The sequence below is a fragment of the Numida meleagris genome, chromosome 2 (assembly GCF_002078875.1).
Source record: "Numida meleagris isolate 19003 breed g44 Domestic line chromosome 2, NumMel1.0, whole genome shotgun sequence".
NCBI lineage: Eukaryota > Metazoa > Chordata > Aves > Galliformes > Numididae > Numida > Numida meleagris.
The window spans coordinates 44335384-44362859 of NC_034410.1; the positions used below are offsets into that span (position 1 = coordinate 44335384).

A 27476-nucleotide genomic window follows, 5' to 3' on the forward strand; every position below is an offset into this window, starting at 1 on the left:
AGATAGAGAAAGGAAGTACACGAAGACATGAAGTACATGCATACAAAACAATTGCAGGAGAAACCTTCTCAAGGTACTCTGCAAGAGCGGGCTCATTGCAATGTTCTGTATTCTGCACAGCATGCATCCATCATATTTTTTCTTATGTTTTCGACATAAACCAGTGGGGGAGAGTTGGGAGCAGAGCTCTGTGCTGAAACAGTGAGTCCCCATCAATGCTGATTTCACCACAGCAAACAGGAATTCACAGCAAGACCCTTTTCTGATGCTGGAGAGATGCTAAGATTAAATGCATTGAGGAGGACAGTACTTTTCTCCATAGGCTGCAAATGGGTCTGAGTTGGTGCTGTGGTTTATTTCATGCTAAAGGAAGGATCTGCATTTTCCACAAGTCATGTCTCTGCCAGCAGCTCAGCACCCAGAGCAGCAATGCTTCTGGAATCAAGCATATATTGAACAGGCAGGAGTTATGGTCACGTTAAAGCAATAGGCAGATTATATTCCTTCTCAGCATCTCTTTTAAGACAGTTTCTCTGCCAACAAGTCAAAGCAGTAACTTGGCTGTTTTCACCAACACTCACATAGAGTGTCTCTAGTGAAACAGAGCCTAGACTAGAAACTTTATTTCACCTTTTCAAACACAAGTATGTTTTACAACATTTTCCTAAGGAAAAATGTAAAGCTCAATCCATAAATGATACATCTCTGAGTGTGTATAAGAACTGTACTGTGAAAATAGCCGTAAGGATATACAACAGAAGAACTAAAATTTTGAATGTGATTTTAAGCTTATGTCATCTTTATACCCTGATGTGACAGCTATTAAAATCAAGAGCAGCCCAGCTACTGACAGGAGAGTTGAACCCACGTTAAAGAAACACAGCTGGAATCAGGCTCCATTCCTTACTATCTCACACGTTCAGTATTCCTGTTGGTTTTGGTGGTATTTTGTTTTGTTTTTAAAAAATCCCACTGCAAACTGAAAACTTTGCTAAGGGCTTCAGAGAAATATCACGAAGGCAATAATAGCAGAAGGGATATCAAGATCAGCTCATCTCTTTAAGAGCAGTTGTGGACAGAATGTGGTGAAATAGCGTCTTCGTTTCAGCTGGAACAGAGTTGTTTTTCATCATAGTGTCTGGTATAATGCTATGTTTTGGTTTTAGGAGGAGAATGATGTTGATAACTCACTGATGTTTCCAGTTGTTGCTGAGCAGTGCTGTACAGAGCCAGGGACATTTCAGTTTCTCAGCTTCTCACGCTGTCTGGCCAGCAAGGTGCTGGGTAGGCATAAAGAGCTGGGAGATGGAAGAACCAGGACAGTTGACATAAACTGGCCAAAGGGATATTCCATTCCATATGATATCATGCAGAAGGAAAGCTGGAAAAAGTGGGGAGGAGATTTTTGGGCTTCCTTCTGCTGCTTGGGCATTGGCTGGGCATTGGTCAGCGAGTGGTGAGTAACTGCTTGTGCATCACTTCTTACGTACATACATATATTTGTTATAACTATTATCCTTTTGTTCCCCTCTTCCTTTTCTCTATCTTAGTAAACAGTTTTTGTCTCAGCCTGCAGGTTCTACTTTGCTTTTTTGTTCCAATTCTATCCCCCATCCCACTGGGAAGGAGGGGAGTGAACAAATGACTGTGTGGTGCTGAAACCCTAAAAAGAAAAAAAAAAAACTTGTGCGAGTAGTGCATTACAAATACAAGGAGTTACTATACAGCACTTAATTTACAGATTTCTGTACTGTATTAAGTCTTATTCTCCATATAAATTGATGTAACAATATTGTCATGCAGCCAAGCCTATTTTTGCTATGTGAGTACAACAGAGAGTTAACCTTGATGTTACTAATAGCTCACTCTAATATATAGTCAAAGAATTACAGCATGGCTGAAGTTGGCAGGGACCTTGGGTCCATCTGCTCCAATCTCTGCTTCAGCAGAGCCAGGCCACCCAGAGCAGGGTGCCCAGGATTGTGTCCAGGCAGCTTCTGAAGATCTCCCAGGAGGAAAACTCCAGAACAACTCCAGGCATTCTGCACCAGTACTCTGTTAGACATCTCAATGAAGCTGCCTCCTTCATCTTAGCCACCTCAGATGTTTTGCTTTAGGATTTACTCTTTCCTTCTGCACTTTATCTAAGATTCCTTCTTACTCCTTGCTTGGAAGTAGGTTTAACAAAGAGTGGTCACCCCACCCGCCTATAAGAGGTTGTTACAAATGATAACTGATGATTACACACAGATTTGAAGATCAGAAAATATGCGTGACTACTTTTCTCTGTGCTGTTACTTAACTGTATCTAGTGCAGGTTCAGATGCTGAAATAGGTTTTGACAAGACAGTCCAGACAAGCATTGTGCACGTGTGTCAAACACTTTGTCAGAATAAGCTGCATCCTTTTGCTACGTCTCTTGACTTGAGGTTTTTTCAAAACTTTGTTCACTGTACTTTGTACACCTATCCAGGTGGCCTCCAGGTGGAGTCAGCTTCAATAAGACATGGAGGGAGAATCTGATAAGCTAAGCAATGTCACGAACTGGAAGATGAGAAAGGTTGTGTTAAAAATTGAAAAACTGTGCAATTTGAGCTAATGTACCAGAAAGCTACTTCTAAGAATGATAAACTTCAGAAAGATTGGTACAAAAAGTTATAGCAGCAACATCCAAGGTGGCAAAATCTGAGCTGAACAGGTTTACTTCATTGTTTTAACATGGCTTTGTAGATGCAATCATCTTTCCATGTGAATAGCTTGTCTAAGATGGTCGCCAAAAACGAAACTTGGATAGCACAGTACTGGTTTTGTATGGACATCTGCTGCTACTGCTCTTATTTACATGTTGCTGGTGAATTTTTGACTTGTTTGCAGTAAACATTATTGTTTTTGAAGATTTGGAGCGTATGTGTCACATCTGTGGAACTAAGCAGTGAACAACACAGAGCTGGTGGATGCACTTGAAAACAGGCAATAAAAATCTGCTATTTTGATTACATGCAATGCCAGAACAAACTGTTATTAGCAAAATTAGATGTGATCCTCTGAGTACTGAGACATGAAGGAAGATTTAGTGTATACAAACTACATAGACCACTCCAAAAGTAATGCCTCCTATTTATTTCCATGGAAACTACAACAGATACAAAGAGCACAGTAACACTATTTGATAGAGCAAATCCCCAGCTACAAAACACTATTTTTCAACATAGTCACCTTCAATTACCTATGAATTTTTGCCTGTGATGAACAAGAGCCTGCATGCCATGCTCGTCAAAATCTCAACCAGCAGAGATGACCTGCTCTCGCTATAACCACTGCTGAAACGCACCACTATCTCACTGTGCTGACATTCACTGTTGGGTCTCCATAAACATTCAGCCAGCAGCAATGAATGCCAGTGGGTACCATTTCTTCCTCATGGAGGAATTCAATGACGCATCATTGCTTCATATGCACTTCCATGTCAGACACCATTTTGTCAGGCTGCCTCTCTGCTGCCATCTGTCGTACAACAACAAAATGTAATGGGATATTGGTGGGAAGGTGCAGCTTCTACTGCCATACCACCCACACCTGCCTCTCACATCATAGGCCAACAGAATAAAATAAGAAACATATCTTTTGGAACAGCCCTCATAGTTTTATTTGTTTGCTTTCCTTCTGCATTTTTAACAGGGCAGATGGAAGGCTCACACTGATTAGCCAAGATCAAGTAATTGCTATGCTCCTGAAAAGCCTTGTTAATTTGTCAGATGAAAAAGAACATATGCTGTTGAAACACACTTTCTGGCCATGTGTTTTGAAATTGTAAATAAAGTCAAGACTTCTTGAATACTGGATAAATCAGGACAGAGCATACGTTTTTGAGGTATTTTCACTGAAAAAAATAAATTTCTCCCCTTTGTGCTCTTCCCTGGCTTGGGTCAGCACTGACAGATATGTGAGAACAGCAAGTGGTAGAGGTGAGATGCCACATGACTAAAACACCAGTAGAGGCCCAGCCATAGAAGAAACCACTCCACACCACTGACAATGAGCAGACTGTAGTCAGCCTCTTAGTTCAATAACCACTACCTGTGGATATTTCTACCAGCTCTTTTGCATCACAGCTGATACCTGCCAGCCCTCCACTCACAGAGGCCACCAACCAGGACAGGCATGTTATTCCAACTTTGGATACAGGAAAAAACACAGAATTTTGAGCACCATGTAGCAGTTCCACCAAGCCACGGTTTGGACAGCTTCCTAACAAAGGAGCCCACACCTAGTTGTAATGCTGCCATAGAATACGTCCGTAAAATAAGCAAGATTCCTCCATTTCTTCTGTGAAATGGTGCACGAAAGATATGGTTGACTCTTGGTCCTCTAAAGCATGATTTTGTCTGAACCCCAGCAATTATGCTAGAACAAGGCCACTCTTAAATTCAACACTGTGGGAAAGGCAGATCATGTCTAGCAGGGTGTGACATTTCTTCCAGTTTTGATTCCTGATCCAAGCTAGCAGCTTTCTGGTGTGATAATTCCTTTGTTTTCCTTTAGATCCTGTGAAAACTGTTTTGTTTTTTTTCTTCCCCCACCTCCCTTAAGGGTCTGCTGGCTCACCTCAGCAGCTTTGCTACTGATGGAGAGGCATTGCTGCTCTCAGGTAGGAGAGGGGCCTCCCTTAGGACCGTCTCCCCTCACCACAGACAACACAAACATCCAGGCAGCCCACTGCCTAGCTGTGTGCATCTTAGCTAAACCATTAGCAAACAAGTTAGCATCTACTTCGGGATATTCACAAAGTTTAGTAAGGCTAATATCTCCAGGTTCCCTGCTCGCCACAACTGATGAAGGAAAAAGCTTCTTTCTTGATCATGTTATGGAAAAAGAGGGTCAGTTCCTTCTACTGACCTTCACACACAATGAAGATCTCTCAAGAAATGCATCTCTGCACAGGGGGAATAAACCTTCTTTCACAACCTTACATAGAAGAAGGACAAAGACCTAGCACAACTTATTCAAAATATAACTATGTACAAATAATAAATGTAATAATATGTATTGTATTATGAGCAGATAAGTTATATCAATACTGAAATAAATTAAATGCAATAAACTCCAAAGGCTCGCTAAGCTCTCTGTGACCATCTGGGTTTATTTACAGAAGAGAGCCTGTACATGCACAAATGTAGAACTTGGAAAATTTCACCTAGGAGTGAGGCTCTTATATTATTAACTTTATTTCTGATTAAAAAACTATCCTACTGCATATGAAGCAAACATATCTGTTTCATTATTTATGTCTGAAGAGATTCAGATTCAGCCAAGTCCCTTCTTGCCAAGTCAATAACCACAATAGCTTGCATTGACCCACCAACCAGCCAAGGGCAGGATTCTGGGTATGGGGAGTTCTGAGAAAATTTAGAGGAGACTTGCCGTGTTGTTTTAAAGATCTGTTTAAAATAGGGTTTGTCTCAGTTGCTCATACTTTCACTCCATGGATGCCTACATTTGAGCAAATGTCTGAGGATGCACCTCATGGTACATAGAGAAAGCAAGACACTCCGGTGCCAGAACCCCTGGTGCATCTGAGATGTCTGTGTGGTGGCAAGCTTGAATTCTACTTCTGAACTACCAGCCCCTCTTTGTTAACTAGAAACGAAGCTAAAAATGACTAGTTCAGGTGTAAACACCTACTCTTTAGGTATCAGCATCTCAGAGGGGATGATCTCTGCCCATACTCTTCTACAATTTCCTTGCAACACACATCATCCACTTCTGAGTTCAACTGTCACCTGCTTATGACTGTTTAATCACTGGACAGTTGGATTCACTAATTCCTAGTATTTAGGGGTTCTTTTTGACTAGTAAATATGTAAGACTTCAGTGTTATACAAAAACTATATATTCATCATTAACTTGAAAGTTTTGTCCTCAAGAATATAGTTACTTTTTTGAAGCAACTTCTTGGTAAAGGTTATATAACTATATAAAATCCACAGATACAGAAGCCTTCAGAAAGCATCATCACATCCTGCCAAGTAAAGTGGTGTCAGTAGCTGAAACTTCAGATTATAAATTTGACAAGTGGGAGAAAAACTAAGAAGTTATAGCTCACAGATTCAATGAAGCATTGTGTCTGCAGGCACAAGAACTACAAGAGAACTCTGTACTAAAAAATAAAAGATCCTGGAAAGCAAGAGGAAGATAATTTGAAGGTAATGACTCCATGATTAATAGTATGATCAAAACCAGCAAAGATGATGCAGACTCTCAGAAATCAGAGAAACTGGTGGTGAACAACTCCTGGTGAAGTGCTTGTTTGCTCTCACAGGACATGATATCAGGAGAAACAAATAGATCAAAATTACATCTGTAAATATGGCAGGTATCTTCAGGAACAGGTGAGGAAGAAATTGGCAGTCTAGTAGTGAAAAAGGGGAAGGGTTTTAAACCAAAAGAGGGGAGATTTAGTTTAGATGCTAGGGAGAAATTCTTTACTCAGAGGGTGGTGAGGCTCTGGCACAGCTGCCCAGTGAAGCTCTGGTTCCCCATCCCTGGAGGCACTCAAGGCCAGGTTGGATGGAGCCCTGGGCAGCCTGACCTGGTGGGTGGCAATGCTGCTCACAGGAGGGGGTTGGAGTGCAATGATCTTTAAGATCCCTTCCTACCCAAGCCATTCTATGATTCTAATCAGAGGAGAAACAAGAAGTGCCATGTAAGGTTGATAGAATTTTACAGCTAAGAACTGAGAGCTGGTAGGAAGGTTCCTTCATGGTTTATATCTGCATATGCATTAAGATGAGACCGAAACACTGTCTCTTTTGAAGTGACCTCATAAGGCAGATGATGCAAATATCCAGTTATTAAGAAATAAGTAGGCAACTCTTAGCGATGACATCTAGAAAAAAAAGGTAATGAAATACAACCTCAGAGAAGAGCTCGCCATCCATGTCTTCAAAGGACATAAGAGTCTGGGGAAGAGGAGGGAAAATCTCTACAGAAGTCCTCCCTATGAAAAACTGTTGTTAGGGGGGTGTCGTCTACAGGCACAGCCACAGAAGGGGAACTACTGGACAACAGTGTGCTTCAGAGTAGGCTTTACCTCTCTAATGGTCACAGAAGGGCAGCTATATAAGTCAAATGCAAACGTTACCAGCAACAGATCTGTCAGGAGAGTAGTGCATGGTCTCAAGTCAAACATGCCCAGGTTCTCCTCCTGTTCGCAGGAAAGAGGACCAGGGGATGCTGGAGCAATGCAGGCACTGAAGCCACCTCCTGCAAACCTACACAACTGTTAAGGTAACAATCAGATCAGAGAGGCCCACCATGCTGAACTGCCATCACCACACGCTCACCTGCTGCTCCCCAGAAGGCATAACAACACTCTTTCCCATCATCAGTGTTTTGCTGAATTTGTAGCAAGCCAGGAGGAGTGCGGGAGGAAGTGACGTTGTAATCAAGTGCCTTTCTCTTCGCTGTGACATGGACACGCAGGGCATGCACGCCTTGCTGAGGAGGGGATGGTGGCAGGGAGGGCACATACGGGCACTGCGCTGTCCCCATGCAGGGTTGCAGCAAAACCACTGGGGATGCAACAAAGGAGCACATCCAGCAAATTTCAGATCCAGGCTTGAAATCCTCTGAAGCTAGGATTAAGAGTTATTTGATCTTCTTTTCCAGTAGAAACATTTTTTATATGACCATAAAAATACCCCTAAGATAACTTATTGCCCAGGGGCATCAAAGTGGAACTAAACTATTCTGTGGGATTTTCACATCAGGTTGGATGATACCTTATTCTAAGAGAACATTATAGAATTCTGCCTATTTTTTTTTTCCCCCTCTGCTGAATGATTTCTGTGCAGCAAATTTTGTCCTATAAAAAAAAGCAAAAGGTACATGGAACAGAATTTCTGAAGTAATTAATGACTTCAGATGCCTCCACCTTTCAGGTACCAAAGTCTGAAATGCCTTTTAAGGTAGTGGAATGATTTTGAAAAATGGTTTTGGATATCTCTTTTCTAGGAACCAGGTTTCTTTGCAGATTTTGAAGTTAAGAATCTAAATACCAATTCAAGCACTTTAAAATAAAACTCCTATTCTTGATCCATCTCTCTGAAGAATGGTCAAAGGATCTCAGTTAGCAACTCCCTGAAAATGCAGCTTCAGTCAAAGCAAGCTCCAGAGTGAAGGTAAATTTTTGCTTCGTTCCCAGATACTTGGTTATAGCAGTGGCAGAAAAACTACTCTGCAGACAAAAGGACTAGATCCAGGGCTGCAACCCTGGCTACGTGCAAGCTCCAGCAGATATGTGAGCGAGTTTTCCATGACTGTACTGATGAGAAATTCTGCCCTCACAGAGTAGAGGATTTCCTTAATTCAAGGAGCCAAACTCCCAGCTTAGGGAACAATGTGAGCCAAAGTAATTTATTTTTATTTATTTATTTAACTGGAGATCTCATGCAGCTTTGATCTGGAGAGGGAACAAAGCAGACCGAAAGCATTTACAAAAGTTTTCTGAATAGGAGGAGTTCTAAAAAGCATCCACGTAGGGATACAATGCAAGCTGCCTTTGCGCATATTTTTATTTCAAAGCAACAGGATGCTTTATCTTTATCACACCCTGAAATCTCTTATTTCAAGAGGCTCCAGGAGGAAAGGATAGAAAAGCAAAAAACAACTGTATTTCCCCCTTGACACAACCTTTCCACAAAGGACCAGTTTTCCTGCTGACTGCATGCCCAGTGCTCTGCATGGCATGCCACCATCCAGGAAGCTGCAGTATGTGTGCCAGGCTTTCCCTGCCTTCGAAATTACAAGGCATCTGCTTCCTGAAAAGGAGCCAGAGCTGCCTGGAGATGATAACACTTTTCTTGGACTGGAGAGGATCCATCTCTGTGTGTGTCACAAGGCACTTTGAATGCAACGAGTATTCATACATCACTGGGTTGTGCAGAGGACTTTTCAGGAGTTCTCAGCCAACACCAAGCACCCCAGAAGTGAGTACTGCTTTTTGTCCTTGATCACAGAAGAACTTTGGAAAATCCAGCCAATGTGCCAAGATTTCCAAGGCATGTGTAAAAACTACATCTTCTTTCTCTCAAATGCTTACGAGAACTTAAGTAAGGTATATGCAACATGAGACAGTCCATTGCAATGCAGAATTAAATAAACACATAAAGTTAAGTGCTACAAACCAAAGTTATAATGAATCAAAATATTATTATACCCACAAATTGCCCTAATCTGACAAATTCTACAAGTCATCCTAGACTTCAATTAATGTTATTGCCTCTACCAAATTACCATAATGATATTTCACAACTCTGGCAGTCTTGAGCTAGTTTAACCACTGGTGTTACTTAGCTCCAGGAGCCTTGCCAAGGAGCTGTGACATTTTGTTTACTCATCGCTATTGACATGATGGATGTCATCACTGTATCAGCCTTATTTCCTGTCTTTAACCTGAGATGCTTTGCTCTGGACAGTACCCTCCAATACTCAGCATGGAAAATGATCAGCTACACTCACTGCTTTGTAACAACTTCTACTGACATAATTGCTGTGTCATTGTCCTGTTGAGGACCTGAGCACCTGCAAAGTTCAAGCCTGGCTGTTGAGCTGAGACAGTGGTGAAGAGTTTGCTCCATATGCTCCTCATGTTGGAGATTGGAATCTGAATGTGAGCTGACAGACAGCAGACCTCATTGCCACTACAGCCAGCAAGAGATGATGCTAATTTTAAGCTTACTTCTTTTGGCACGTAATGAAGACAATATAGAAGAGGTGCTTCTAGGAAATAATCTGAGATAGAGCAATGCTGGATTAATTCTCCTGAAAGGACTGGAGAGATAAATCACAGTGTTAGTTTGTGGGCACATCTCATGGAGAAATAAAGGGAACTTCTGGAAGTACAAGCTGGACAGAAAATCTCAGCCTTTGAATTGCAAGAGTCTTGATGTTTCCATACATCCAAGCTAAAAAGAAGCCCTGCTTGGAGTTCTCAGCCTATGCCATGGTAGAAAGCTGTGGGAAAGGATTCCCAGAAGGAAGAAGAGCAGAGCATTTGACTTGCTGAAAAAGCAAGAGGCCACAAGGAATAGAGGTTCCATCTAACATTTAAGATGAAATGGTTTAGCCAATTTCTATCTAGGACAATCATGTTAGAGAGGCAAAGGCAGCACAGCTGGCCCCATCATGGAAGCACAGAAAACACTGTTTATTAAAAAAAGGGAGAAGGAGAGCTTTGAGGACAACTGCAAGGTGTGATAATCTGGCCTCACTAGCACACAAAGTTTCAGAAAAAGTTGTAGTAGGAGAAAAAGAAAAGAAAAAAAAAAAGAAAAGAAAAAAAAAAGAGTAATTTAAGACATAAAAGGAGACAACGTTTAGCATGTAGTTTTCCAAACCCAGTTACATCAGAATAGCCTTTTGTCATTTTTTGATGAGAAACTTATTTTCTAGAGAAAGGAGATCTGGTAAACTGCATCTTCCTTGCACTTCCTTGTGAAACTACCACAGAGGTTTATTAAATGAATTAAGAATTAATACAGGAAATTTCAAGTGGTTAAAGTGACTGCAACCAGCTGGGCTGAAGAAGGGTTTTATCAGGCCAGGGGAAAATTAGAAGCAGAATTCATTACAGATCAATCTTTTCATTTTTTCTATTCACATTCATCAGTGTTTTAATTAATTACATTGCGTCATCAGCACATTTCCTACCGAGATGTCAAAGTAGAAACTCACTGCTAGCAAGGAGGACAATAACAAAATTATCTAAAAAAATTAGGCAGCATCAAAGACAGGACTAGTGGAAATATAATCATAAAGAGTACTGGACTGTGCATTTAAATACATGGAGTCATCGATGGTGGAGATTACTCAGTGTAGCTGCTTGCAAAAGCAGAGGTTCAGACCTGTGGTTGTAGAAAGTTCTGTTTTGTGTGCTCTCTGTATGCAGTTGTAGGTCAGAAGAGGGAAAATAAAACACAGGGATGGCTACACTGTGGACAACCAAAGAGCCACTATCCCCAAATGGTGCATTCACCAACAAGCGTCCAAGACAGAGTGCAAGAACAGGACAAGTCCTTAGAAAGGTCTCCTTGCACACTTTGGGGAGCAGGGGCTGAAGCATTCTGTAAAGGCAACAAGAGAGGAAAGATCATCACTTTATAAAAGGTGACAATATTGTATCCTCACTGGAGTGACTGCCTCATCTACCAATGGAAATAAGGTCATTGCATTGAGCATAGACTGTATTACAAAGGAGCATTACTGTGTTTTGGACTTTGAGTCACAGGATGCTACACTGCAACTTCCCATGTAATTAATTCACCCTGTCCCCAAAGATCACAGATGCTGGTAGCAGAAATCAGGGAAATCCCTATCAAATTGCTACTGCATGATAAATAGTCACTTGAATTTCTCTGTGTTATTCCCATAAGCAAAGATGTTCATAAGTAAATACAAGTTGGCCTTCTTGATAGGTTACCACCAGCTTTGTCTGCACCCTGATTTTGCTATATATAGAAAGGTACATCAGGGTTCAGATAGTCTTAAATAAGAAGCCAGTTCACGCATTATGGTCCCATGCAGGTGTGGGAAAAAAACAGCCCTGCCTGATTCTAGCTCCATCCCCTGTACAAACCGGTACGAGAATCTAGCTTACAACAATGTACTGAAAGCTAGGAAACAACTCAGCAACAAGGATAGTAATCATCTTGATTTAGAGGCTAAAAGATAGCTTTCCAATGTGCAGGCACTGATTACAGAGTGTATAAGAGGAAAATCAAAGTTAATCACCCCCAGAAATGAAGCCTGCTCCAGCCACCAACTCTTTGCTTACAAGACAAAGGAGATGGAAGATATTCAATAAATAAAGTAGAAACGAAACTGCAAAAGCATTTTACAGCAAGGCAGGTACATATTCATCATCTGCACAGTAAACAGGCTCAAGAACAAGAATTTCTATGAATTTCAAGTAGGTAAAAAAGGCTCTGAAGTGAACAAGTAGAGTAACAGACTTCATCTATCAAAACCCCAATTACTCCCAGTTATCAGGGTGGAGGGGGTGGGCACAGTTTAAAGAACAGACTATTGCTTGCTTCACAGCAGCCTTACAGTTTTGTGTCAGAGAGTTTGTTTGTTTTCTTGGCAAAGCTAACACCTTCTGTAACAGTTTTTTGGCAAAAAAGTGGCATTGTGCAAAGAGGGTGGACAGGGGACCTGCCATCAAGGACCCACTGTGGCCCCAATTTAGGTCAGCTTATCAGAAATCCCCAGAGAGACTCCCAGAAAGTTGGAAACAAGCATGTTTCTGTAAATAACCAAAAAAGGAACAGGCACTCTTAATGAGAAAGTGGAGGGAAAAAGTCACAGAACATGGAACAGTCCTTTTGTCTTTCAAAATAAGGGGAAGGAGGAAACGTTGAACCTCTCCATCCTGCCTCTACCTACCTTCTTCTTCAGAGAAGCACATGGATATGTGTCTCTGACCAATGTCAAGGGCTGCTCTCCTAATACGTGGATGCGTGCTAGGGAAAGAGTTTGCTGCATAGTGAACATGGTCAGCTTTGAGACAGGATCAGACCAGGCTGTGACTTCAGCTGTGTTCTGTTCAGTGTGGCTCTTAGCCCTGTCCTTTGTCCCAGAAAAGAGCAGACAGAGCAGAGGTCTCCTGGTCTTGTCCACATCAGGGCAGGGAAATGGAGCAGTGTAAAGATCTCCACGTAAAGAGCTTCATCTTCCTCCAGATCACCAGTAAGTTTCTTTTTTCTTTTTTTTTTTTTTGTTATGACTCATTATTTTCATGACTGATATATCATAATTGCAAATTCCTGTTTATTTTGTGTGTGCATTATGTGGAATTACATATTAGATGGTATGATACCATTCCACATTCCCACCTCCCCAAAAAAATTTGAGATTAGGCTCCCACACATTTGAGGCTTCTAAACATTCACTTTCTGACAACGTAACAAGTCCTTGAAAAACAGCTTAAATCACTAAAAGCAACTGGGGATATTTTAAATGGCAGTGCTGCTAGACCAAAGGAAGTAACAAATGTGTACTCCTCCTAAATACAAAGGCATTTGTTGAAGAGGACACTGGGAAACCAATCTAACAACTAAGAAATCGGGAATGGGAAATAGCACTTTGATTTGTCGTTCCACACCTCCTCAAATAAATGGAACTACTCCAGATTGTTCTGAAACAATCCTGTGAACAAGCAAGTTAAGAAACAACAACAAAAAATTATTGATAGATTCACTAGCAGTATCCTACAATTGTAGATGTCAAATCAATGGCCAGACCAAACTACACTAAATTCATATGGTGAAACTGGGACCAGTATGCACTAAGACATTGAGTGATGACTCGCATCAAGTATTTGCATGCCCAGAACATTCCTCAGGAAAACTCGCAACTAGAAGAAGTGTGCTGATGCCATTTTTTAGTGGTTTGTTCATCGCAACACCTACTTTTGCTTTATCAGAATGTGTCTAGTGGCTCTGATGGGACCCCAGGCCTTGACATATGTGTTTCTCAGACTCCCCATGGATAAAATAACAAGATCTGCCCTGTCTTAAAGAGAGGGGCAGAAAAAAAAAGGAAGGAAATTGGAAAAAAAAAAGGTATTTCAAGAATGAAATGGCCCCCTTATGAAACACTGCAATCTGGAAGAAAACAAAAACCATATGAACAAGCAGTTGGTGATGGGAAGGGGGAAAAAACAAGTTGTCTTCGAAGAATTTTTCTTGTTTATTTTCAGGCTGTTGATATATTTTGAAAACCAAAGGGTTTAATAAGATCCCTGGAGCTCCAAGGTGTGAAAGATCAGCACTATTGAAGTAGTTGAGAGAGTAAATATTCTTGAACTATATTCTGTCATAATTAAATCATTTTGCTGAATACATCACATTGCTAAACACAAAAATATTTACATATAAATCAATGCACCTATTCATGCTTCTAGTATAAATACAAAAAACATCTTATTTTGGCACCATGATGACAGAGCAGTGACAGTTCTCACACTGTCCCCAAGAGGAGAGCTACAGAGAGGAAGAGCCTGGCTCATGAGTTCACTCCAAAATCTCCCCATAGGGAGGGATTGAAAGCTATACATAGTTACTCTGAGGACCTGAGTCAAACACATCATAACTGGGTAGCCCCTACACTTCTCACATCTTAGTCAGACAGCATAATCTACCAGCACCAACAACCGTGACCAGTGCCAGTAGTCCTTGTTTAGATTACCATTCCTAAAAGAATGGGCATTGTGCTCCTAAAACAAAGGCAGGGTCACAGGATCATGCCTTCAGCATGGCAGGACAAAGCCTCTATTTAATTTAAGGCATGATGGTAATATACCACTTCACAGCATTTGAGGCAGGCCAGGAACACCACAGAGCATCCACAGGGATTTTGTTTTCTTGCAGAATCCATTGTATCTTCTCTCACAAAACCTACATGGCAAAAAGGTCCAAACTCCAAACACAGTGTAGGTTTTCAGCAATTATTGGTTTTGCTATTCAAGTAGAAAGAGTGGTTCCCATGGCAACGAGCCCATCACTCTCTACCTATGGCATCACTTGTTCTCATAACATGAGCTCTTCATTTAAAGAAATACATATGCTCCCAAGGCTGCCCCTCAGAGAGCAATTTCCTTTCACTTCACAAAAGCAACAACCTGCCTTGTGTCTGACTGCTTGAAAATTCAGTAGAGGCATCCTCATCTCCTACGGGGATCTGCTGTCACAGCTCAGCGAGCAGCCATCACAGGGGTGTTGGGGGTGATGCTGTGCCTCATGCCCCAAAAAACCTTGCGTCACCTTGGTAGAAGATGGACGCTCTGAAGCACTTCCAGACAAAAAACACAAGAGCACATTGGGAGCTCTCATTTTGCTGGTAGTTCAGTCTGAAGTGAAGCCCCACTCTCTCAGCATCAATGCTAAGCAATGGGAGAGGTGTCCCCAGTTTTTCTTACTTATGTCATGCTAAACTTGACACTGGCGAAAAGCAAATTCACCATCATTCACAGGGTTTCCACATATGTCTGTCTAACATTAATTAGGGAAGAGTAATTAACTCTCAAGCATTATGTAATTTAAATATATTTAAGTGATATCATATCACTACTGAAAAAGTATGACAGCTCCAAGAAGAAAAGTATAAAGTCAACCACTTTGAACATTTGCATCACTTAAATATACTAGCAGCAGGGGCTGGCTCCTCAGGAGATGCAGCTCAGCACGGCTCCCTGTTGCCTTAATAGCAATCAAGTTGCATGGGCTGATGAGCAGGTTTTACATCTCAAGAAGAAACGTCACTCAGAAATGGGAGATGGAGGGGTGACTGGCAAGGCTGTGCTGGGAAGACTGGGGATACACTGCTACTCATGCCAAAAGGTGGCAGCTGGCTCACGTTGCAGCTCCTCTCTCACACCAGGAGGGGAGAGGAAAATGCACTGGGACCTGGTGAGGAAGCATGAAAAAGGTCAGCAATGCCAATTCAGTTTGGAAGGTAAAAGCAAGATCTAGGGGCAGAGAGGATGCAAGACTTTCCTTCTAGAGACTGACTGCTGAAAGAGAGAAAACAGAGATACTGGAGGAAGGATGCAGCTTGACTTTGCTTCTGGCTATGCTGAGGAGGAAAACACACATATGAACACAGAAACACACAGGCAGTATCTGGGAGATGATGAGGAAAGGATGGAGAGAACCAAAGCAAGGGAGAACAGGCAAGCCTCAGCTTGGGAGAAGTAAAGGTGTTAAAGCTGAAGAAGCAATGGTGGGCTGAGAAGAATAAGTATTAAAAGCAACAGGAGGAGGAAATAGATCTGTTGGAATAGTTTGATGTGAAAAGACATGAGGATAGAGACATTACAGCATGGAGCTTGGAGACATGCAACAACGACTGGGAAGATATTAATGGGCTGAAAAAACAGTGCAAGTCCCTGTGAGATGCCATTTATTAGAAAGGAAGGTGTGAGGACTCAAATCTGGTTATAGAACTGGGAAATAAGGGAAGACAGCCAGCGGTGGCAACAGAGTCAGGCAACGAAATACAAAGCTCACAGAGGTAGGAAGATATTGCACTAGAAGACCACTAGGCCTAAAATGGTGGTGGCATGCATAGTAAGAGCTGTCTAATGTCAGAGCTCATGCTATCAGATGCTGCAGAGAGGAGAGGTTGGTGGTAGTGAGACAGCTGAAGGTTGGCATTAGAGGTGTAGCTTTAGGCACAACAACATCCTGCAGCAAACTGGATCCCATCAACTTGTCTAGAGGGTATCACACAGGTTTGAGTTAGTTTTATTTGGGAGATGGATGGATGTCAAGCTTACTCGTACGTACAGAGAGGTGAGGGTGAAAATATATACAGAAAAATGGGAAGAGAAGCAAATGAAAGCATCCTCCTGCTTGCTTGACATGCTTAATGGATCCAGAAAAAGTTGGAGGGGACAGTTTTTAATATGTTATTTTTTTCTGAGTACAATCACAACTGAACCTAGATGCTCTCAAGTAAGACTTTTCTTCAGCTCATACTATTCTGCTCATTCTCAGCTTCCAGTCTGGAAAAAAAAAAACAATACTTGGGTGTGTCTTCCTGTCTCTACAATCTGCTTGGATGAATCTGGTTCCTGAAGTATCCTTTCTTCCGTTTATTATTGTTGTATGGTTGTTCCTGACTACTTTTAAAAGTAAGAAGAAAAAAAAAGAAGGCTTGAATCAGAAAATAAATAAAATAAATCAACCTACAGGAGTTTTCTGGCTTGTTTTGTTTTCCCATGCTATTGTCCAGATCTGTGAATTCCTACTCATAGAAGAGAACATGTTTCACTGAGACAACAGGAACAAGAGCATGAGGGAGGATGAAGTACCCGAAAGGGTGACAGAGGGTAGGACTTGTACAGCATCAGTCAGCCCATTGCATCAGCAAAGGGAGACAGAAGTGGCTTCCCATTGTTAACTTTCATTTACGTCTGCTTATGTAGCTGAACATGCAGTCCCTCTAGGACACCACATAGCAATTAAAAATAAGATGGTAAAGAAAGTCATTGATATTTTATATAATGCACTACTTATCTAATACTGATGACTACCAGCAAGACTGCTTATTTGCCCTCCAGGCATAGAAACTTCAGGTTCTTGCTATTTTACTTCCTCTCCACTTTCTAATTTTCTGCCAATTTTCATCTAATTGAAGGCTGTATATCGCATCTCAGGATCAAGCCATAGAGGGGCATGAAAGTGGGAAGATAACATTATTCTGTAGATCCTTCTTACATCAGCATGCCTTGATAAGAATAATAGAATTTTTCAGTGTCCATTTCTGAATTGGCACAGAATGGCAAATAATTAGGAATCTGAAATATTCTTTGGGGATAACTGTGGGCATCCAGGTATACTACATGGTAAGGCTGCCTTCCTGTCCCCATCACAGAAATGCTGGCTACTGTCATGGAAACAGGACTGTGCAACATAGGTATCTATTTTCAAGATTGTCATCAGTTTGATGCAGCCAACGTATGAACAAAAAAAAGCCTTCTCCCTGCAAATAGGATTGCTGAATTGTTCATAGAAGAAGCCGTTGCATTATTTCTTTTTTCTAGTTCATTGCTGAACAAGGCCAGGATGCAATAGAAATGATGCCCTTGGCATCTCATACACAAGGCCACAGAAACAATAGTAAGTCTCTTGTTTACATCTGTTGCCTTAATGCCATTACAGTGCAGTTAAGAAAGACCATTTTACATTTAAAAAAATAATCCAGGCCGCATGATCACATCCAGTAGGATATAAAAGAGGGGAGAAATAATTAGAATTTTCTGCTGTTTAATCTAAGGATAGGAGGTGAACATAGATGGCTACTTTCCTGTTGACATTTTGTCATTCAATGTATTAGTCACAATGGTTCAATTATCCTTAAATATGTAAAGTGCAGCCTTTTAAGTAGACTAATTTATGAGCTTGTTTCATGGCCCTCTGCATCAATTTACCACTTAGTCCCAAATGAAAGGGCTGAATTTGTCTTTGGTGAGGTGGCACTTCTGAAGATGTGATTGCAGAGGAGTGCAAAAGCAACATCTGTCCATTCCCTTTCGCGTGTCATGAGGAGAGAAAACTCAATTGCCTCTTCCATAGCACAGGTTCAAATAGGACCCAGCTGTACCCATATTAAGCCAAAGAATAAAGAAAAAAAGAATGAGAGAGGATGTAAGGATAGCAGAGAGTTGAAATTCTAAAATTTTGATCATCTCCAGAGCTGCTTCAAGTTTAATTCATCTGTAAAAGCAGAATTCGACCCAAAGCATTGCAGTTCTGAGGAGATGCTATGCAGTTCATACAGCAGGTAGATTGGTCACTAAGTACCACCCACCCAGTCCTGATCATCATTAGCAAAAACATGGAAATTATATCAGGGCTATGTGGAGATTAACACAGGACTACCTGCACAGTCACTCAGCTGTGATTTGCCATCACTGAGCACCCAACTCTACAAAGCTGCAAGTGAGATGGAGAATCATGCACTAATAAAGGTAGCAAGTGCAGGCCTGAGATGGGTGAGAAGGAACATTCCAAGAAGAAATAAGGTGCAAATTCACCACCAAAGGAGACCATGGAAGAGGAAGTTTACCTGTTCCACCCACATTCCAAACAATTGTTACTAACTGACCAAAGCTGGCAAAAACAATATCTCTGTAAGATAGAAAAAAAAATAAAAAAAATCAACCCTATAGCTGAAACTACAAAAGTTACCCAGAATTACATCTAGACCTGAACTGTTTAACTGTTTATAATGTTCCTTTGCTCAAAGGGAAACCAATCTACCACATAATGGGGCGGAGGGGGAGGGGGAATTACTGACAGCAAGATCAATCTGACCAAACAAAAATTAAGTGGATGGAACAAATCTGTTTTTACATTGATCAACAGAACAAGGTAGCTCTCAGTGCTCTGATTCTTACGTATTCAAAGTCCCGGGCTTTTGAAAAGAGAGACACCTGAGCTGGGTCAAAGATTTCAGGCATCACCTAATAACAAAAATGAAATTCTGTTACCTATGTGACAGGGAAAGTCATATTCAAGGATCACAGTGATTCTTCTGACTTTTAACCGTACTGGTCCCTGTGTTGCTGCGAGTTGGGATTAGGCCTTCTGCCAGGGGAGGTTCTTCAGGTGTTGGAGGCAGTCAGCTTCCCCATGCAGTGGGAAGCCTCCATGAAGAGATCCAACAGGATTTTCGCTTGTTTAGCACCTCCCTGCTCATACATTTTGATTTGCAACATCCTAGTTCTAGAAATCTCTGGCTTCTTAACAAGCTGGGGAGCTGCACAGATCCAGGATCTATGCCATTCCCATAGAGACTATTTTTAAAATTTATCATATGCTACATTTATGCAGGTTTCTGCAAAAATATTCTAGAGGGCCACAGATGTGTCTTCTGTTTGGAGTATGTAACTAGTTGCTTAGTTATTAACTGGAGAGAAACCAAGTTAAGCTGGAGCCAGGTGTCTGTATGAATGGATGTCCCAAGAACTCAACTTTTAACCACTGATCAGAGAAACATCTTCCATCATTTAATCAGGAAGCAGAAGTCAGATTACAAGGAGCAGCATTCAAAACCCCAGAATGAATGGTGGTTTTGGACACGAACTGCCAGCAAAAGAGGACAGCAGGGCAGGCAGGCCTCTCTTGGCCTCACGCGCTCCGCTCCTCACGTGGGGACAGCTGTGTGGCATTAATGACCTCTAACCATATTTAAAACGTGGCTGGAGGTAAATGTGCAGCAATACAACCTGAGGCAAAATAACAGATGCTCTCTCTGCTTTTTCTGAGTCTCCTGGGGCAGGCAACTTTGGATTTAACTGCTAGTAATGCAGTGAATGCTAGTCAGCTGCCAGCTGCCCGGGAAGGCAGCGGAGTTGTCACAAAGAGATGTTTGTGGAGGTGGAACGGCAGCTTCTGGGGTACAAAGCATTATCTCCTTCATAGTGTAAAGCACCAGGAGGCCGCACAGGTGATGTGTGCCAGAGCCCTGAGGAGATGGATGGAAGCACTCCCGTGTAACTCAGTCAAGAGATCTTCCAGAGCCCGCCTGGTGCTTTCAGTGTTTGTTTAAATGCATGAGTCGTCACATAATTTAAATCCACAGGGATTTTCCCTCCCCTAGGAAATTAATTAAGCTACACAGCATGTTTTGTTAGCTAACAAGAAGACTATACCTTTTATGAGACTGTGAAAGAAAGCATGAAAGCTGACTATCACAAATACTGTACACATAGTGCTGACGTGGCCAGCATATGCTGCTTCCCAAATGTGTTTCCAGCCTTCCACAGGGAAAGAGCTCCCCTTCTCAGATCAGCAGCATCTGCATGCAGCCCTAAGCCCATCACTCTCCAAAATTAGCAGCAAATGCCTAATCTACTCTGTTTTCTTCAACAATTTCAGTGCTGAGTTTCAAGATCCGCACTGCTGGCTTCATTGTGTGCGACCTTGAACTACGTGCAGACCATGGTGAAATCCTGAGCTCAGCATCTGAAGCCCACAGCGCAGTTAGTGCTCTGGGAAAGGCTGTGTATCACAGAAGAGCAGCCCACAGCCGCCTTCTTAGACTCCTGCAGATATGGGGCCTTTCATTATGACTACCGCCTTTAGCTTAGATCAGCGTGCCTGACCGTAGTGCTACTTTTCTATATGCATTGGCTACTGTGGAAAGTTCCCTACAGGCCCCAGGTACAAGTACGCCTTCCTGCATTTCTAAGGAGTCAGTCCCTGGCCACCCTTCATCGCATGATCTGTATCACCATGGAGGTTGAGACAGAACTTGGTGGCAAAAGCAGACACCAGACTGACCCCATCCTCCCATGATGGCAGCTGATCGGGGTCAAGTTCTAGTGCTATCCTTTTTAATCAGCACTACAGATATTCCTGCAGCATGACTGGTTTGCCCCCACTTGCCTTTAGACCCAAATCTCTTTGAGGTACAGTCTTTTTGTTCTGCTCCTGGCACAGTGCACTTTCAGCCAGGTCAGCTTCTTAGTACAATAGCAGTAAGAAAGCACCGACAATACTAGTATTATTTGGAAGCGTAAAAATCTCAGTGTTAATGTCCATGCATTGCCATGCCATTTTTGCTTTCTTTTTCACTCCTCTCTAACTTTAAGCAGCACGCAGAGATATGAATGTGGTTTCACACCAGGAGTACATTATCTTTCTGTGGTCTAACATGGCAGCACCTGTACAAAACAAAAACCAATTTGTCCACTCCACAAATTATTTTCAAACAACTGAGGAGAAGAGAAAGAAAGGCAGGCTGTTGCAGGAATCTTTCCAATATTTTCCATTTTTTCTTCTCTCCCACCTGCAAAAGCCAAATGAAAACTTCTCCCAAGAGACACATCTGCATTAAGTGCTCTGAACTACAACCAGATGCTCAGTCTTTCACTATTGAAGATAAGAAAGCTCATCATAGGACACGTATTTTTAAACATGGGATGCATCAATGTTATTTTTGTTTCATTTTAGGAACAAAACATCGCACAGTTGAAGCAGCAACATCACAAACACTCCCTTCACAGTAAGCAGGAAGAAGAGCCAGACTGCTAGTTTAAAATTCAGCAGTTTAGTCAGAGGAAGCACAGCCAGAGAGAAAGGCTCCGAATTTCTGCTAACAGCCTCGAAGATGGCAGAAGTCAGGCAAAGGCCATGCCCAAGGTGGCAGTGATGATCGGGGTCTGTGCTGCCCGGTCAGCTGCAGAGACCCATGTCCTTGCTGCCAAGCCAGCCACGTGCCCTTTACCCAAGCACCACAAGACAGCAAAGCAGTCTTCAACTTTTCTTTGTTTTGGAGAATGACTTCTCTGTTTCACATGGTGCTGGGAAGGGAAATTACTGGTGGCTGTAAGTGTGCAAGTATTACAGTGCCTAGAGAGAGAGCTAACACCCCTAACTTTCCACATGGCAAACTGGTTCTCTGTGTGTTATTCCTGCATTTAAATGCAGGCTGGAAAACTTGGCTGCAGTTTTCCCTAGTATTGAAAAAAGGGCCTAGACAAACCATGGATTTTAATATTTTGTAACAAATGATTAATAATACTTCTTGAAATCACTGACTTTATTCTGAATTCAGACAAGCGTTAGCTGTTATCTAGCTCTGGACAGCATTTCTAAAGCACATTTTCTAAGGAGAATATAGATAACAAAGCAAGGCAGCATCAATTTCTATGAGTACAGTTAGAACCAGGTTTCCAGCAGCGGACAGAAACAATAACAGTCTTCAGCTGCCCAGTCCAGCAAGTTCACTCACACTCTTTGGACCTTCTGGCCTCATGTAGGTTCTCATGCTTGCATACAAATCATAAAGCTGTTTTCACAAGCACGATATATGCATTTACAGCAAGAAACTTTCAAGAACTCAGAAGAATGACTACTCTCATGCATTTATGCAAGCTTTGAAAAGAATTTCCAAAGCATTTCTACATCACGCTGATCTGGCTGTACGCATGCCAGAATTCATGATATGCTGCTTAGGAAGAAATGAATGCATATAATGGTGGGATATATTATTCTGTTAAGAAAAACAAAATAAAAACTGCCAAGATCTTCTTGACCAGCTCGCAAGACATCCCTTCATCGATGTATTGTACACATCCCTATTGATGTTCAAACACTTTATGCTCTGGCTTCCCAAGCTCTTCCTGCTCACGGTGAAGGTAACCACAGCACTTGCTTGTACATCACTACAGTGATATTATACACAGACTTTTGTGGCACACATTACTTTTTAGCACAGAGAGTGAAAGCTTGCAACATCTTATTAATGGAGTTGCTATTGAAACATTTGTTATGAGAAAAAAGGACTAAAATCAAAACAAACCTGAAACTTTCCAGTTAGTCTGCAATTATTACCTAACAGATTTCCCATCACAAGAAGATTTCATAATGTTTGTATTATGAAATGTTTACATTCACTTAACAGAAGCAGAGAAGCCACAGCACAGAACAGAGACCAAAACCTTCAGAGAAGTAGAAGCATCTACAAGCGCTCGATCTACATGGTTCAGACAGAGTAGGTCCCTCAGCCTCAGTTCCCAAACCCCAGATAAATGTCCTGGTAACTAATTTACAAATGGTGGGGAGGACTGGTGGGAACAGCCTGTCCTGTTCCTGGCTCTGGCACAAGACAGTGCTTCCATTTGCTTGTCCATGTGTCCTGTTGCTCATGGTCAGAGACTGTTAATACTGCTGATCCCAAAAGAAGGTTTGGCTCTAACCAGTTTGCATTCTCACCCCGCTCCATTCAGCAGGCAGAAATCTTTGTAGTGGTGATACATTTTTTGTTATGTGTAAAGAGATTGCCATTTAATTAAAAATTAATAATTAAAAAAACAAAACAGGAATAAGGAATAGAAAATGCCATTGACCTCCTTGAACTCATGGTTTAGCATACTTCAGATCCAGTTTCCCTGTAGCAAAACAGGAATAAAGTTAGGTTTCTCCAAGAAAAAATTCATTTTTACTTCCCTTCAGAAATACAAAATAGAAGGACAGCAGTATTTTTGTAACTTAAAATGCCAAACCATGCTCTTTTAGCATAGCTTAACAAGATACAAGCTCGAATCTTAGGCACACACCAGAGGGACACAGAGTTTAGCAGGTCAGAAGGAAGGCCTTTCAAATCCCTTTCATATGTGCAATCTTCAGCAAAATTTCTTTAAGTATTCCATAAAGCCAAGGAAAACAATCTGAATTTCTGTCAGAGAGAACACCAACATCCTTTATGTAAAGAAAAGGAGGGATTTCAGATCCTAAACTAAAAGTTTAAGCTATATGTACTAGACTAAGAAGTCTGAACTGTCTCTTCTTCCTTCCTGGCAGAAGGGGAAAATATAATTGGAAAATACCATGGACTTATAAGATATCTTCAGGATGAAGGCACCCCAGAATGCCTCTAGTCCAACCCTCTGCTCAAAATAGAGTCCTCATTGAGTTCAGACCAGAGAGCTTAGGATTTTGTCAGTTTTGGTCTTAATAAATACAAACAGATTGCTCACTCTCTTTGATGGCCAAAGCACTGATATTGACCAGTATGTTATTAGGCTAAAAGTATGACTGCATAGTGTCACTGCAAATGTATGTTTCCTTATAAATTGCCTCAGGAAAAAGCCAATGCAGTTAGAAGAAAAAGCAGAAATAAAGAACAAAATCCATTTTGCCTCCCACATCAGAGGTTGAAGTTTTAGCAACAGAAGTTTGTCTTCCTTAAGTAACCTATCTTTTTATCTTTCGCATTTGGATCTTTACAACAATTGCTTCAGATGGTCTCCAATTCACTCTGCAGTGACTTAACAAATGAAACACCTGTGAGGTAAGTCTCTCATCAAAGAACTACCCTAAGAACTGGGCCAATGTCCATCAACCTGATGAAGTTCAGAGCATTGGGCTAAAATTGACTCTACTTACACTACTACAAATTGAAATCTAGCAGTTGGAAAGAAGCAATAACATTTAGTGTTAATCTGCCCCATGACTATTGTACCACTTCTTAGGTGTTTGCCAGAACCAGGCTTATGTTCTGCTAGCCCAACCCCTGCCTTCTTCAGCTACTGGAAGATCACAATTTGTCCCAGGTGGAAATTAAATCCAAGATGATGGAGATTGCTCGGACACACCTCCGTTCAATTTTTGATTTTTGTAAAACTTGGAAAGAAGTTTCACTGCAGTACTAAAAACCTCATCCATGCCAGCACATTCAACACTGGGTTTCCCCAGTGCATGGATCCTCTGGAAGAGGAAGTCAACATGAACATTTGTAAAACAGGAAAAATATGGACATGCTGTTGTCCCAGCCACACGGTAGAATAGGCACACAGATGTGTTTTACATTATACACTTAATGCTGGACGTGAAGTTTCAGAGCACCTGGTCCTAACACAGACCTTACTCTGTAAGGCAACCAAGTTGGCACTGCTGAAATCTTCAGCAATGAATGCCCTGAGATTCCTGTGACTTTTACTTAGTTGACAGCAACAGCGTCCCAATTATTTTTCTACACACAAATGCAAGGATGAAAATCTGTACTAGAGGGTGACAGTGTGAGAAGGACTGAGTCTGCTCTGCGTGCTATTCAGAGAGAATCCGTCTTTTCCTCTGAAATGGTATATGAGCTCCAAGTAGGTTATTTCCATGCAAGTCCACCATGTATTAGGCACTATTTCCTACAGATTTAACTGCTCTCCTGTGCTAGTGCATTAAAACATGGAACTTTAAGTACTGACTGTCTTTTAAATCAATGGAAATCAGACTCCCCGGATGCTTTTCGGTAACTGGAGTGTAATAGCTTTGCATGTTACAAGAGCTATAGCTTAAGGTGAAGTATCATTCCAGGAGCACAGCAAAGCTGATAGACACCACCAATGCAATACTCCGAAAAAAAGGAGATATGCATACACGCACATGCAGTCATATACAGGTATATGTATGTATGTATGTATGTATGTATGTATGTACACACACATCTATAATGGTAACAGATTTAACTCTTCTTGCATCTCTAAGGAGAAGGATCTTTCTCACAAGTCATCCAAAGGGAATAAAGGCACCAGAAGATATACCATGACTTTAAATAAAGCACAAATAAGAGCAGCAAATTTTCATAAAATAGTTACAGCAGCAACACAGCCTGGACTGGTAAAGGCTAGGCCCTTGTCTAGCATGTTTTCACAGGGAGCATTTAATAATACACAGACATTTATAATAATATGCATGAAAATAACTAAAAGTTCAAAAGCATGTAACCTGTCAAGGATTTTCTTCCTTTGCAGCTGAGTAAGTATTTGATTTGCACATGAGACAAAGCAGCAAATTCTTCCATCTAATTTGGGAAATGTTTTGCTATGAATGAGTGTCTAACAAGATTTGTTCAGCACACATAACTAGCCTTGATTTTTTATAACATAGTATAGTAGTAGTACGGTTAGAGAGAGGAATATCTTGAAAACAAATCTCAACAAAAATTGAGGCAGACAGCCCAGAAGTTTTTCCTTACACCAGCAATATCTGCAGACACCACTAAAACAGGTTTTTCCAGCATCAGTAGAAATGCACCAGAAACCACCAGAGCATCACTTCTTGCCTTGGGTTCTGTAAGAACCTTGGTCTCATGGTTTGTGAAATTACACCTAAGATGGCATAGCTGAAGTCAGCTAGATTATTCACTATTTGAAAACAAACCCCTACACACTTGCTTAACTCTAATTCCACTTCTACACACATCTTAATTATTGTGCTGTATTACTCACCCCAGGCCACGAGCTCAGCCTCCCTCCACAGACTGCCTGGCTTGCACTGTTCAGCTGTGGCTCATTCCTCATCACCACCTAACCTGCTGAAATACAACAACCATATTTCCTTCTAGTCCCTCCCCCAGTTATTTGGGGCTTTACCTAAAGATATTTATAGTAAGTGACTGTAAGTTACCCCTTCTCTTAGGATATTTTCCAACTTCATTTTGTTATTGAGGGGGAGTCCCAACCCCACCTGCCTTCTGTTAAACACAAGAGACACAGATTAATTGGAAGAAAAAAAAACCATATCCTTGAATAGTAAGAAGTCTAGCAATTATTCTTTTAAAAAAATGAATGAGAGAAAAAGAGAAAAGTATGAAAAGTATTCTGTTAAGGACCTAACACAGTGTGAGACTGTTACAAAAGATCTCACTTGTCTGTACTCATGTAATTTAGGATATGGTGAACATTTAAGCCCATAAAACCCTTTTGTGCCTTCTTTGCTCGTCTTCTGTTTTTGTTTGTTTGTTTGTTTGTTTGTTTGTTTGTTTGTTTTTTAAGGATGAGATTTACCTGGGAATTACAATTCTACCTGAGAGGTAGGAAAATGAAGACTTGGAGGGTTTTAATAAATACTGTGCATTTAAAATATAAGTTCACTGCAGTCCTGGCCCCAAATTTTCCCCACATTTCCCAACAGCTTCTCAGTATGCTGTTCAGCACTTTCACTTCAGACAGAAAGTCAAAGTAGTTGAAGAGAAGTTACTGACACAGGCACCCCTGCATGGAGACGTGTGGTGTTGAATATGAGAATTAAAGTATCAAAAACATGCAGGCAGAATGCAAAATTATATTTGGATTTGGCTCTCATAAAGGAAACAAGCGGCTGGGCCAGGGAACTGTCTGGAGAGGAGGGCAGAGACGTGCCTCCCCTCCACATACACTTCTGCAGTCTTGGCCCTTCAACTCCTCTGTGTCTATTGCAGGTACCCAACAGAGCATCATTTTAATTGAACGATATTTCACAGAGAAAGTAAGGAAAACCTTGGCCTAAAGTTCTGGAGTGTGTGTTGTGTTTGTTTTTTTTTTTAAATTCCTTTATTTTTATGTTTCAATGAACTGAGAAAATCCTCAGTTTTGAAATGCAGATTGCGTTTAAGCAAAGCAGCCTTTTTCCACTCAGTTTCTCAGCTTG

At 41.3% G+C, this 27476-nt stretch overlaps 1 long non-coding RNA gene across 1 annotated transcript; it reads right to left on the reverse strand.

The window, feature by feature from the left end:
* LOC110393290 lies at positions 15163–26417 on the reverse strand. Its single transcript, XR_002434940.1, has 3 exons — positions 26297–26417; positions 18631–18692; positions 15163–15464 (listed from the first exon to the last, which is right to left on the reverse strand). It is a non-coding gene; the product is annotated as an uncharacterized LOC110393290 (long non-coding RNA).